Raw genomic sequence first — 12349 nt, forward strand, 5'->3', positions numbered from 1 at the left:
CATCAATGTACAACCAACTTGTAGTCAACAACTCATATATCTTGGTTTGAAGATTATATGATATTATCATCTCACAATTACTCGTGATAAATTCCATGAAGTGATTCAGGTGAGCGCGGGTTGAATCCAATACTCAAATCTTATTTCAAGAGCACTCATGAATGGTGTAGCAAACTGTTGCTATGCCTAACTCCTTAGACAATCTACAAGCCAACTCATGACAGTCTTATTTCATACTTACTTCCAACGTATGATCGACTGTGGATAGTTTGAATAATAATACTTTATTACAATTTTATTATTCTGGAAGTCAAAACATGCAAAGTGAAACAATAGTAAATAATTGACACAAGACAGTACCTTTACTTATAGATAAAACCCCTTTTATTTAATCATCAAATATCTATTACAATTTAGCTATTACAAGTTTTAATTTATCTAATTACTAAAACTAATATTGTCCTTTAGCCCAATGCTCCTCGCATGCTGCAAGTGCTTAACCCTAGTCAGTCCCTTTGTAAGAGGATCCGTTGGGTTGTCCTCTGACAATATCCCCTTTACCACGAGGTGCCCTTCTTCTACCTGATGTGTTATGAAGTGGTACTTTCTGTCGATATGTCTGGATCTACCATGATCTCTCGGTTCCTTGGTTAAGGCAACCGCACCTTCATTATAGCAGAAAATCTCCATAGGCTCCTTTATGGATGGAATTACTCCAAGGTCTCCGATGAAGTTTTTCAACCATATTACCTCCTTCGATGCTTTGCTTGCTGCTATATACTCTGATTCGCACGTTGAATCAACTACAGCCTCCTTCTTGGAACTTTTCCATGTCACTGCTCCTCCATTCAAGGTAAACACCCAGCCCGACTGAGAGCGGAAATTATCTTTGTCGGTTTGAAGGCTGGCGTCGCTATACCCTGTCACTCTCAAGTTATCACTCCCACCGAAGGTAAGGATCCAATCCTTAGTCCTCCACAGGTACTTAAGAATGTTCTTAATTGCAGTCCAATGAGATTTACCAGGATTCCCTTGATATCGGTTGACCATGCTCAAAGAAAAGGCCACATCAGGGCGAGTACAAGTCATAGCATACATGATCGAACCAACTGCGGAAGCATATGGTATATGACTCATTTCTGCTATCTCAGCCTCTGTAATCAAACTCTGAGTCTTACTCAATTTGGCATTGCCTTGGACAGGTAAGTCACTGATAAATGTATCACCTTCAGTAGTAATATGGAAACCATAAAACTCAGGTGTATTTCTAACTCTACTGGACCGCCTCAGAGGTAAGGACTCGTCAATTGGATCAACTGGGGTTTCCTCCTCAGGTTGACTGCTAGTGTTTGTGGTTCCTTCACCGCTTGACTATTGAAGCTCTTCAAGGTCAATTTGCCTCCCACTGTTTCCTTGGCCTATGATTTCCCTCTCATGAAAGACTCCTCTCCTCACAACGAAGGCAACATTGTCACTCGGTCTATAGAAGAGATATCCAAAGGATTTCTGTGGGTAGCTGTCACACCCCGCTAAAGCGGAAACACGAGGCGTGGCAGTATAAAGGGTTTCATAGCAAAAGTTAAAAGACAACACCAACCATAGAATTAAAAATCATTACAATTTTACAATGGGTTTGAACAACTTTTAAAAGAAATTACAATATACATTGAAATACAACACATGCGAATGCTCCTAAAAGTGAAGTGTCCCTAAGTGCCACTTACTCGATGATTCCTAAAAAAGCATGTAAAACGAGCGTCAACTATAAAAATAGTTGGTGAGTACTCACAAGTTTAAAAATAATATTGGTTTCATGAATCGAAATCAAAATTTTGATATAAGTTTCCATAGATAAAAATATATTGCTAAAATGAGTAAATAAGTTTGTGTAAACAAAGTTCGTTGTCATCATGAGAAATAAAGTATGTTGCCCAAAAGAGAGGCAACATTCATATCCTCATGGGAAATAATGTTTGTTACTAAAATTAGTAATCAAGTTTCATTCCTACAAGGAGAAAACAAGTTTGTTACTATAAGAAGCAACCAAGTTTGTTGCTAAAACAAGTAAATAAGTATTTAGTAACAAAAGTTCGTTGTTATAATGAGATACAAAGTTTATTGCTATAATAAGTAACGAGTTTGTATGTGTATAAGCAAACAATGAGTTCTCAACCAAGCCTATAACTGAAGCCCTATCAAGATCTATGCTTATCGTTCCATAGATTACATGGTATCATGCACTCCAGCAATCGGGCGAGTGAGGAGTTGTCAATTCCTAATAGCGCTATCCACAATGACCATTGGCTCAAAGAGTTAATGGTTAGAGAAAAGTGTAAGGGAAGGGCCTTAAGACGATAAGTTCTCATGTTCCGTGTTGCATAGACATACATAGAGAGATATAGCAATAAAATAGCAATCATGTTTGATACAAATCAATTTAAATACAACGAACAAATAATAGTTTTCCGGGACATGCTTTTCCACCCCAAAACATAAAAACTGAAAATAGGGGAGTGTGTGAATACTCACAATATGCAAAATATAGCAACCAAGTTTACACGAGTCAAATAAATACAACGAATATAAATAGTTTAGGACATGCTTTTCCACCCCAAAACATTTAAAAACCGAAAATAGGGGAGTGGTGAATACTCACAATATGCAAAATATAGCAACCAAGTTTATACGAGTCAAATAAATACAACGAATATAAATAGTTTAGGACATGCTTTTCCACCCCAAAACATTTAAAAACCGAAAATAGGGGAGTGATGAATACTCACAATATGCAAAATATAGCAACCAAGTTTATACAAGTCAAATAAATACAACGAATATAAATAGTTTAGGACATGCTTTTCCATCCCAAAACATTTAAAAACCGAAAATAGGGGAGTGGTGAATACTCACAATATGCAAAAATATAGCAACCAAGTTTATACGAGTCAAATATATACAACGAACATAAATAGATTAGGACATGCTTTTCCACCCCAAAACATTTAAAATATGAAAATAGGGGAATGCGTGAATATTCACAATGCATTGAGATGATGCAAATGATGCCTTGATCTACGCTCCACTCGTACCACTATCGATTTCTACACGATGTTACACAGTAATGAGTCTCTAATAGAAAGCTAACACTAGTATACTTGCTACTACAATAGAACTATGCCAATATTGTGTCAAAATTTAATATTGATAAGTTACAAACATTTTTCTGAAATGGTGAAATTTTATGACTCATGTGATTAAGATAATTTTGGATATCATTTTCCATATTTTTGTAATATTAATTGAGGGTATTTCAATACATTTAAAGGTGTTTTAAACTCCTAAAAATCTAAAAATATTTTCAAACAGTTTCCAAAATTCATCAAATTTTACATATTTGTTTCAAATACAGTAGACGTCTTCAAAAAATTTTCTCTTGAATTTTTTATGTGATTAACTATTTTTTTTTCCAAATTTTTTTTTGCCTTCAAAACAATATAAATTTGTGAAAAATAGAATCCAGATGATAAAAATTCCCAAACATTTTATAATACTGCCATTAGACATACGTAAGCTGGGAAAAATATAAAAATGGATTTCCAAACTATTTAACCCAAATTTATGATTTTTTAGCATTTATTCGAATAAAAATTGAAATAAATAGGAAACAGTTTCCAAAATTGCCCAAAATTTTTGTAACACTGTTATTACACATGTAGAAGCTGTGAAAAATACAAAAGATATTTTTCAATTAGTCTTTCTATTTTTCTTTGTTTTATTCTCTTAAATAATCATTAATTGGAGAATAATTATTAAACAGTTAAAGTAAATTACCAAAATTTTTGTAAAGTTCATTTACTGTGTAAATAATCTGGGAAAAATCCCAAAGGTGGTTTTTATCTACTGCAAGCTGATTTTGTGGATTTAAGTGTATTTAATCTTAGAAAATATGAGAAAAATAGTATACAGAAGAGAAAAATCATCAAACTTTTTATGTAGCATGCTAATGTACTACAAGGTGTTCTGGTAAATTTTCATTAATGTTGGATGAGCAGAACAATTTTTTTCTATTTTTAGGCCATTATAAATACAAAAATCAGGGAAAAATAGGAATTCATTATGAAAAATTCTGAAAGTATTTTTCTGAGTCTTATACCTCTGGTAGCAACTGCGAAAATTGTTATATATCATTTTCACATTCTCTAAAGTGGTTTTATGATTTATTGGGACTAAACAAAAAGAAAATTCAAAACCACACTAAACAGTAACAAAAATAGATGAAACTTAATGAGAAGTCATTATTTAGCATAGGGGTCATCCACGAATTTACCTAGGATTTATAGACCTCCGAAAGTATTTTATATGATTTATTGCCCTATTTTATTTCAATAATTATAATAATTCGAGAAAAATGAATTATTTTCTAAACATTTATTGAAAATCTCATTTTGTTGATGGGAATCTGGGAAAATCGGATTTGGTCAGAAAAGGAGTTTTAGATATTTAGTTGGAAATAAATCTTTCATGAACATATTTGAAAGCTTTTAACAACATACTTTGATGATCTAGCATCTAAGCTTGAAGATCATCACATGCATGTTTGTTTGAAGGCCATTCATGAGTTTGAAATGTTCAAAAATCGTTTTTGATAGAAAACTTTGGATGCATGTGGTGTTTTTCACCCAAAACTTGTAGAAAAAGTGCATTATGTTGATTTCGACTTAGGTTTTGGTCCTTGGATTTCACCATTTACAACATGCATGTTGTTTTTGGGTGAAATCCTACCACCATCATCATAAAAACCGTGAGTTTGAGCAAGTGTTCATGATTTTACCATAGAATGGAGTAGAAGATGGAGAAAATCCATGAAAACAAGTAAAACTTGAAGGAAAAGAGAAGGAAAATGAATGATTTTCGGGTTTACCTTTAAGAACACCTCAAGATGATTAAGATTTAGAGTTCAAGGTGTGTTCTATGACCCATTTTCTGGAGAATTTCGTGGTTGATGGAGAGAGGAAGAGAGAATAGAGAGAAAATGAAGTGAGGGAGTGTGAGAGAGAAAGTGAAGTATGGAGAAATGGAGTGTAGAGGGGAATTGATTGAGTGTGTTGGGAAGAGGAGAGAGAGAGGAATCCGGCTTTTGAGGGTATAATATCCCTCTCTCTTTCATTTGTCTTTATAAATTTTAAATATTTTATAAAAATATCAAATATTTATAAAAGATGCAACTTAACCAAGTTTTTTATGCATAAAAGTGTTGATTTTTGATTTATAAATTAAGGGTAAATGTTAATGTGTTCGATTTTATTTCCTTAAATGCATTTTTATAATTTTAATTATTATAAGATAATATTAGAAGCTTCATAATTATTTTTATAGAATTTTTAATGTTAATGTTTATAAATGTGAGTTCTTAGGGCATTTAGGGTTTTTGAGAGTTTGTAAATCTTTGGATATCAAAATAAATAGAATGTTTGAGACTTTAAATTATCTTATGGTATTATAACTCTTTTATAGTTATAAATAATGTTTGTAATTTATTTTTATCGTGTTTATTAGCATTCTATGTAGTGATTCCGAGATTCAAGCGAAATTGAGGAATCAAGTATACTAGTCCTAGTCTTCAACTTTGACTTAAGTTTCTATGAGACTTTGACCTAATTTCTACTACTAGGTCAAGTGCATGATCTGTGTATATGATTCATGAAATGGTGTTCGAGTCAAAGAGTGACCCGAATATGGATAGTCACTACAGTTAAGTAGTAGTAGAATTCACATATCAATGTGAAATCTAAGTACACTATCATTCGATCCTACTTGTTTCCAAGTTTCTAGTAGGTTATAACTTAGCTTCTAGTTACTAAGTCTATTATGTGTCGTGCTTATATGTGCAACTAAGTTTATTCAAATCTAGAGCCGACTCGAATTTTGACGGTTGTCACATTCTCCCCCGGTTGAAAGAATTCCGCCTCGAAATTCAATTCGTGACGTATTCTATTAGAACTCAATCGAATACAATTATATAGTTGGAGAGGTGGTGACTTGCAGTGTTCTTTGATTATTTCGGGTTTATTTCCTCAAAGGAAGAACCCAATTCTTTAGGTATAGTCAAATTAATGTTTCCTTAATTCGAGTTCTACAATTTAGATTGCGAGAAATTAGGATCATGGAAATCATGATCCAAACATGGCGACCTAGTCGAAAAAGATCATCTAGTTAGATATTATCTGAAGTAAGAGAGCTATAAGTTTTGCTGAAGCACTAACTGCACTGAGCGTTAAATCCGCATTGATCCTTAAGTCGCGTTCTAAATTAGCACTAAGTGTAAATTCGCCGTCTAATAAAGAAGAGATTAGGAACAATTTGTTCACTTCCGGGTTGGCTACTACATCTGGAAAAGATATATTCCGAAATAAGAAGGGGTAGCACGCATGAAAGGGAAGCGATCGAGGGTAAGTTCTTAAAATACGTACTAAGGGTAGGCAACGAAGTTTTGGTACATCTCAGATGTAAAGGCTATTTAACGTCGTCTACAAAATAAATTACGAAATGATTGAGGATCTCCGAGGCTATAATTACTACTACGGTTACTCTTACAATAATAGAACCATATTCGAAGAGTATATATAATTAGAGAGTCATTGTTGCAAATGGAAGCGATGAAAGTTTATCATAAATTAAATCACATTGTGTAGATAGCATTTTAAGTGTTTAGAAGTGATAAAAATCTCACTGTTATCAAAATGTGTAATAATTCCAAGATAATGAAGATACATGTGTGGCGATCAAACGAAGTAGAAAAAAAAAATAAAAAGATAATTTAACGTTAAATGTTTAAGTCGTCATTAAGAGAAATTTTTTTTATAGAAATATTGATATTATGCTTTTTGTAAAAATTGACTAATTGTCTAAGTCAGGACAAATACAAGTTTAAGAGGAGTCGGAATACTTATGAAAAAAAGTTTAAGAGTTAGGAACTCACTGAAAATTGCAAAGTAGAATGCTATTTTAAGAAAGGAGTAAAAATATCGATCATTGAAAATAGTGCATTCATAGTCTAGTGTTTCTATAAAAACAATCATTTAGAGAATAGATAATCGTAAAATTCAAAACTTTTGATGTATTTAAAGAAAAGAAGAACATAAGGAAACATATCCTTCACATATAATGTTCGAATATAGAAAAATGATAAGCATAAGAGTATTCATCTTGTGTATTAATTATAAGGAAAAATACAATGAAAATTGCATTTTATATCAAGTTTCTGAATTTAGAACGAAAGAGAAAATGTAAATAAGGATCACTTGTTTATAGAGATTTCAAAATAAAAACAAGATGTATATGATAAAAGGCGTAATTGAATATATTAAATTTGACTAAATCAAAGGTATGCCTCATGACTATACTCGTATTAATCGCTCAAAACGAAAGGGTAGACTTCTAATCTTTATGTATACAGACATGATACCAGGAGAAGCAAAATAGACAGAAACAAAGTTAGACAATGCATTATGTTAATATTATGGCGTGCGAGATCTAAAATCAGAAGGAGAGCGAGAAATAAAGTTCAGGGGAAAGAAAAAGGAAGGTAGCGGCGGCAATGATTGTTATTGTTAAAATTATAAGAACAATACCTATAGGTAGATTTAAAACCAGGTTGAGATATATTTCAAACTTCAATATTTGATGTATATTGATGATTAAATAAACATATAGGATTTTTAAAGTGTTTGCTAAGGATTGCTAAAAATTCACGAGTTATCTATTAAGTTAAACTCCAATTCTGGAAAAAAAGCACTACAACTAGTAATTCAAAATCTGACATTCTTGACCCTTTTAGGCTTGAGTCCAACAATGGTTAAAACGGATAAGGTAAAACTTAACATATTTAGATGAATAATTGTGCATTGTCAAAAGTACGTCGTTGGAAGTTTAAAAGTGAACACTAAGTTTTGCAATGCTGTAAGTTTTATAAACACTTATTATAAAACTAATTTGAAATAAAATAAACAAATGATGTGTGTTGGAAATTTAGGAATTAGAGATATCTTAGAAACATGTGTGAAGTAGAAAGTTGTGAAAATATCATGTTGGGATGCAAGAAAACACATTTAAGTAAGTACAATGCCTAAATGAGAAAGTAGTCAAAAGACTTAAAACAAAAGTGGTTTGAAGATCCGATAAAGCTTTTACACATAATATGAACTTTAACGTCATATGTTTAAGTTTTATAGCATAGAGTTTAAACACTTTTATAAACGAAAATGTTTCTAAGTTTTTCGAAAACGTGCCAAAATGGTAAGCAAGGTTTAAAATGGTTTATATGCCCTTAAAAACACATCTATCCATTGAAATGGATTTGAAATGAAATTGAAATAGCAATGTTAAAACCAATATTGGTTAAATTGAGTTTTTAAGAAAAGTGTTAAGGTAAAACAAGTTGTCAAAAGATTTATAACGAGAATATGGCTTAAATTGTTAGGAAAGGTCTAATAAGTTGTATGAAGTGGTTATAAAGTATTTTATCGATGATAAATAAAACCGATAAAGTGAAATAACTTTTCGATGGAAGATTAAGAAGTAAGGAATATGTAGATTAGTGTAGTTGATCGTACCTAAATACTAAGGTGAGTACAAGGCGAGTATAAGGCGAGTACCGGTGTATTTTCCCCAAATAAATGACAAGAAAAAAATTGTTTGAAAACATTTTATGGTGTCAATGCAGTTTACGAGCTTTTATAGAGGTCAAAGAGATATCCTATGTTAAGTTTTAAGCTCAAGGTGGAAACAACCTAGAGCTAAATCGTAGCGTAGTAATAAGGTCTCACGTATGGGTTAAACCTCCGTGTCTCCTTGTGAGTCGAATCCAGAATGCCCGCCAATGGTATCCAAGTGATTACTTAGTGGCGACTCATCTACCTCCTTACGCGATGCTCCAATTATCATTCGTGTCAGTATCGAAATGCTTTTTCCTAGTTGTAACTCTAGTACGGAGACGATGAAGAGGTATTAAGGAATAATTAGTATAGGTTTCGACTTAAGATTATTACTAGTGTATATCTAGCTACTAACCTTACATCTAAATTCAATAGCTACCGAGGGATACCCATTCTCAGTACTAAGTGAATTGTTCCTAGAGTGGCTAGTGATATAACCTAAGTGGTTAACCTAGCACTTGATAAAGGGTAAGAATATTTCTAAATAAGACATTGTGGTAAAAGTGCACTTAGTTTCTAAGTGTACCTAGATGAATGCCTATAATATGCAATGCCCGTACGCACACCGAAAAATTTTATTTTTCAAAAGTTTAAGTTGAAAATTGTTTTAAACATAATTCTACTATAACCGTTTCCAGCTTCGCATTAACTTTCCTTAATTAAGCATAGTTGGCCAGGCTATACTTAATTAAAGTCCAATAATGTGTACTCGAATTAGTTATACCATTAGTATGTTCAGTATTTTAAAAACGTTTTGAAAATTTTTGGCTATAGTTGTGGTTTTCCAAAGAAAACCGGTATTCTCTATAACCTTCGGCTCTGATACCATTTTCTGTCACACCCCGCTAAAGCGGAAACACGAGGCGTGGCAGTATAAAGGGTTTCATAGCAAAAGTTAAAAGACAACACCAACCATAGTATTAAAAATCATTACAATTTTACAATGGGTTTGAACAACTTTTAAAAGAAATTACAATGTAAATTGAAATACAACACATGCGAATGCTCCTAAAAGTGAAGTGTCCCTAAGTGCCACTTACTCAATGATTCCTGAAAAAGCATGTAAAACGAGCGTCAACTATAAAAATAGTTGGTGAGTACTCACAAGTTTAAAAATAATATTGGTTTCATGAATCGAAATCAAAATTTTGATATAAGTTTCCATAGATAAAAATATATTGCTAAAATGAGTAAATAAGTTTGTGTAAACAAAGTTCGTTGTCATCATGAGAAATAAAGTATGTTCCCCAAAAGAGAGGCAACATTCATATCCTCATGGGAAATAATGTTTGTTACTAAAATTAGTAATCAAGTTTCATTGCTACAAGGAGCAAACAAGTTTGTTACTATAAGAAGCAACCAAGTTTGTTGCTAAAACAAGTAAATAAGTATTTAGTAACAAAAGTTCGTTGTTATAATGAGATACAAAGTTTATTGCTATAATAAGTAACGAGTTTGTATGTGTATGAGCAAACAATGAGTTCTCAACCAAGCCTATGACTGAAGCCCTATCAAGATCTATGCTTATCGTTCCATAGATTACATGGTATTATGCACTCCAGCAATCGGGCGAGTGAGGAGTTGTCAATTACTAATAGCGCTATCCACAATGACCATTGGCTCAAAGAGTTAATGGTTAGAGAAAAGTGTAAGGGAAGGGCCTTAAGACGATAAGTTCTCATGTTCCGTGTTGCATAGACATACATAGAGAGATATAGCAATAAAATAGCAATCATGTTTGATACAAATCAATTTAAATACAACGAACAAATAATAGTTTTCTGGGACATGCTTTTCCACCCCAAAACATAAAAACTGAAAATAGGGGAGTGCGTGAATACTCACAATATGCAAAATATAGCAACCAAGTTTACACGAGTCAAATAAATACAACGAATATAAATAGTTTAGGACATGCTTTTCCACCCCAAAACATTTAAAAACCGAAAATAGGGGAGTGGTGAATACTCACAATATGCAAAATATAGCAACCATGTTTATACGAGTCAAATAAATACAACGAATATAAATAGTTTAGGACATGCTTTTCCACCCCAAAACATTTAAAAACCGAAAATAGGGGAGTGGTGAATACTCACAATATGCAAAATATAGCAACCAAGTTTATACGAGTCAAATAAATACAACGAATATAAATAGTTTAGGACATGCTTTTCCACCCCAAAACATTTAAAAACCGAAAATAGGGGAGTGGTGAATACTCACAATATGCAAAAATATAGCAACCAAGTTTATACGAGTCAAATAAATACAACGAACATAAATAGATTAGGACATGCTTTTCCACCCCAAAACATTTAAAATATGAAAATAGGGGAATGCGTGAATACTCACAATGCATTGAGATGATGCAAATGATGCCTTGATCTACGCTCCACTCGTACCACTATCGATTTTTACACGACGTTACACACTAATGAGTCTCTAATAGAAAGCTAACACTAGTATACTTGCTACTACAATAGAACTATGCCAATATTGTGTCAAAATTTATTATTGATAAGTTACAAACATTTTTCTGAAATGGTGAAATTTTATGACTCATGTGATTAAGATAATTTTGGATATCATTTTCCATATTTTTGTAATATTAATTGAGGGTATTTCAATACATTTAAATGTGTTTTAAACTCCTAAAAATCCAAAAATATTTTCAAACAGTTTCCAAAATTCATCAAATTTTACATTTTTGTTCCAAATACAGTAGACGTCTTCCAAAAATTTTCTCTTGAATTTTTGATGTGATTAACTTTTTTTTTTCCAAATTTTTGTGCCTTCATAACAATATAAATTTGTGAAAAATAGAATCCATATGATAAAAATTCCCAAACATTTTATAATACTGCCATTAGACATACGTAAGCTGGGAAAAATATAAAAATGGATTTCCAAACTATTTAACCCAAATTTATGATTTTTTAGCATTTATTCGAATAAAAATTGAAATAAATAGGAAACAGTTTCCAAAATTGCCCACAATTTTGGTAACACTTTTATTACACATGTAGAAGCTGTGAAAAATACAAAAGATATTTTTCAATTAGTCTTTCTATTTTTCTTTGTTTTATTCTCTTAAATAATCATTAATTAGAGAATAATTATTAAACAGTTAAAGTAAATTACCAAAATTTTTGTAAAGTTCATTTACTGTGTAAATAATCTGGGAAAAATCCCAAAGGTGGTTTTTATCTACTGCAAGCTAATTTTGTGGATTTAAGTGTATTTAATCTTAGAAAATATGAGAAAAATAGTATACAGAAGAGAAAAATCATCAAACTTTTTATGTAGCATGCTAATGTACTACAAGGTGTTCTGGTAAATTTTCAAGACTTTTGGATGAGCAGAACAATTTTTTCTATTTTTAGGCCATTATAAATACAAAAATCGGGGAAAAATAGGAATGCATTATGAAAAATTCTGAAAATATTTTTCTGAGTCTTATACCTCTGGTAGCAACTGCGAAAATTGTTATATATCATTTTCACATTCTCTAAAGTGGTTTTATGATTTATTGGGACTAAACAAAAAGAAAATTCAAAACCACACTAAACAGTAACAAAAATAGATGAAACTTAATGAGAAGTCATTATTTTGCATAGGGGTCATCCACGAAT

Source organism: Lactuca virosa, chromosome 7 (genome assembly GCF_052849685.1).
Source record: "Lactuca virosa cultivar CGN04683 chromosome 7, Lactuca_virosa_CGN04683_v6, whole genome shotgun sequence".
NCBI lineage: Eukaryota > Viridiplantae > Streptophyta > Magnoliopsida > Asterales > Asteraceae > Lactuca > Lactuca virosa.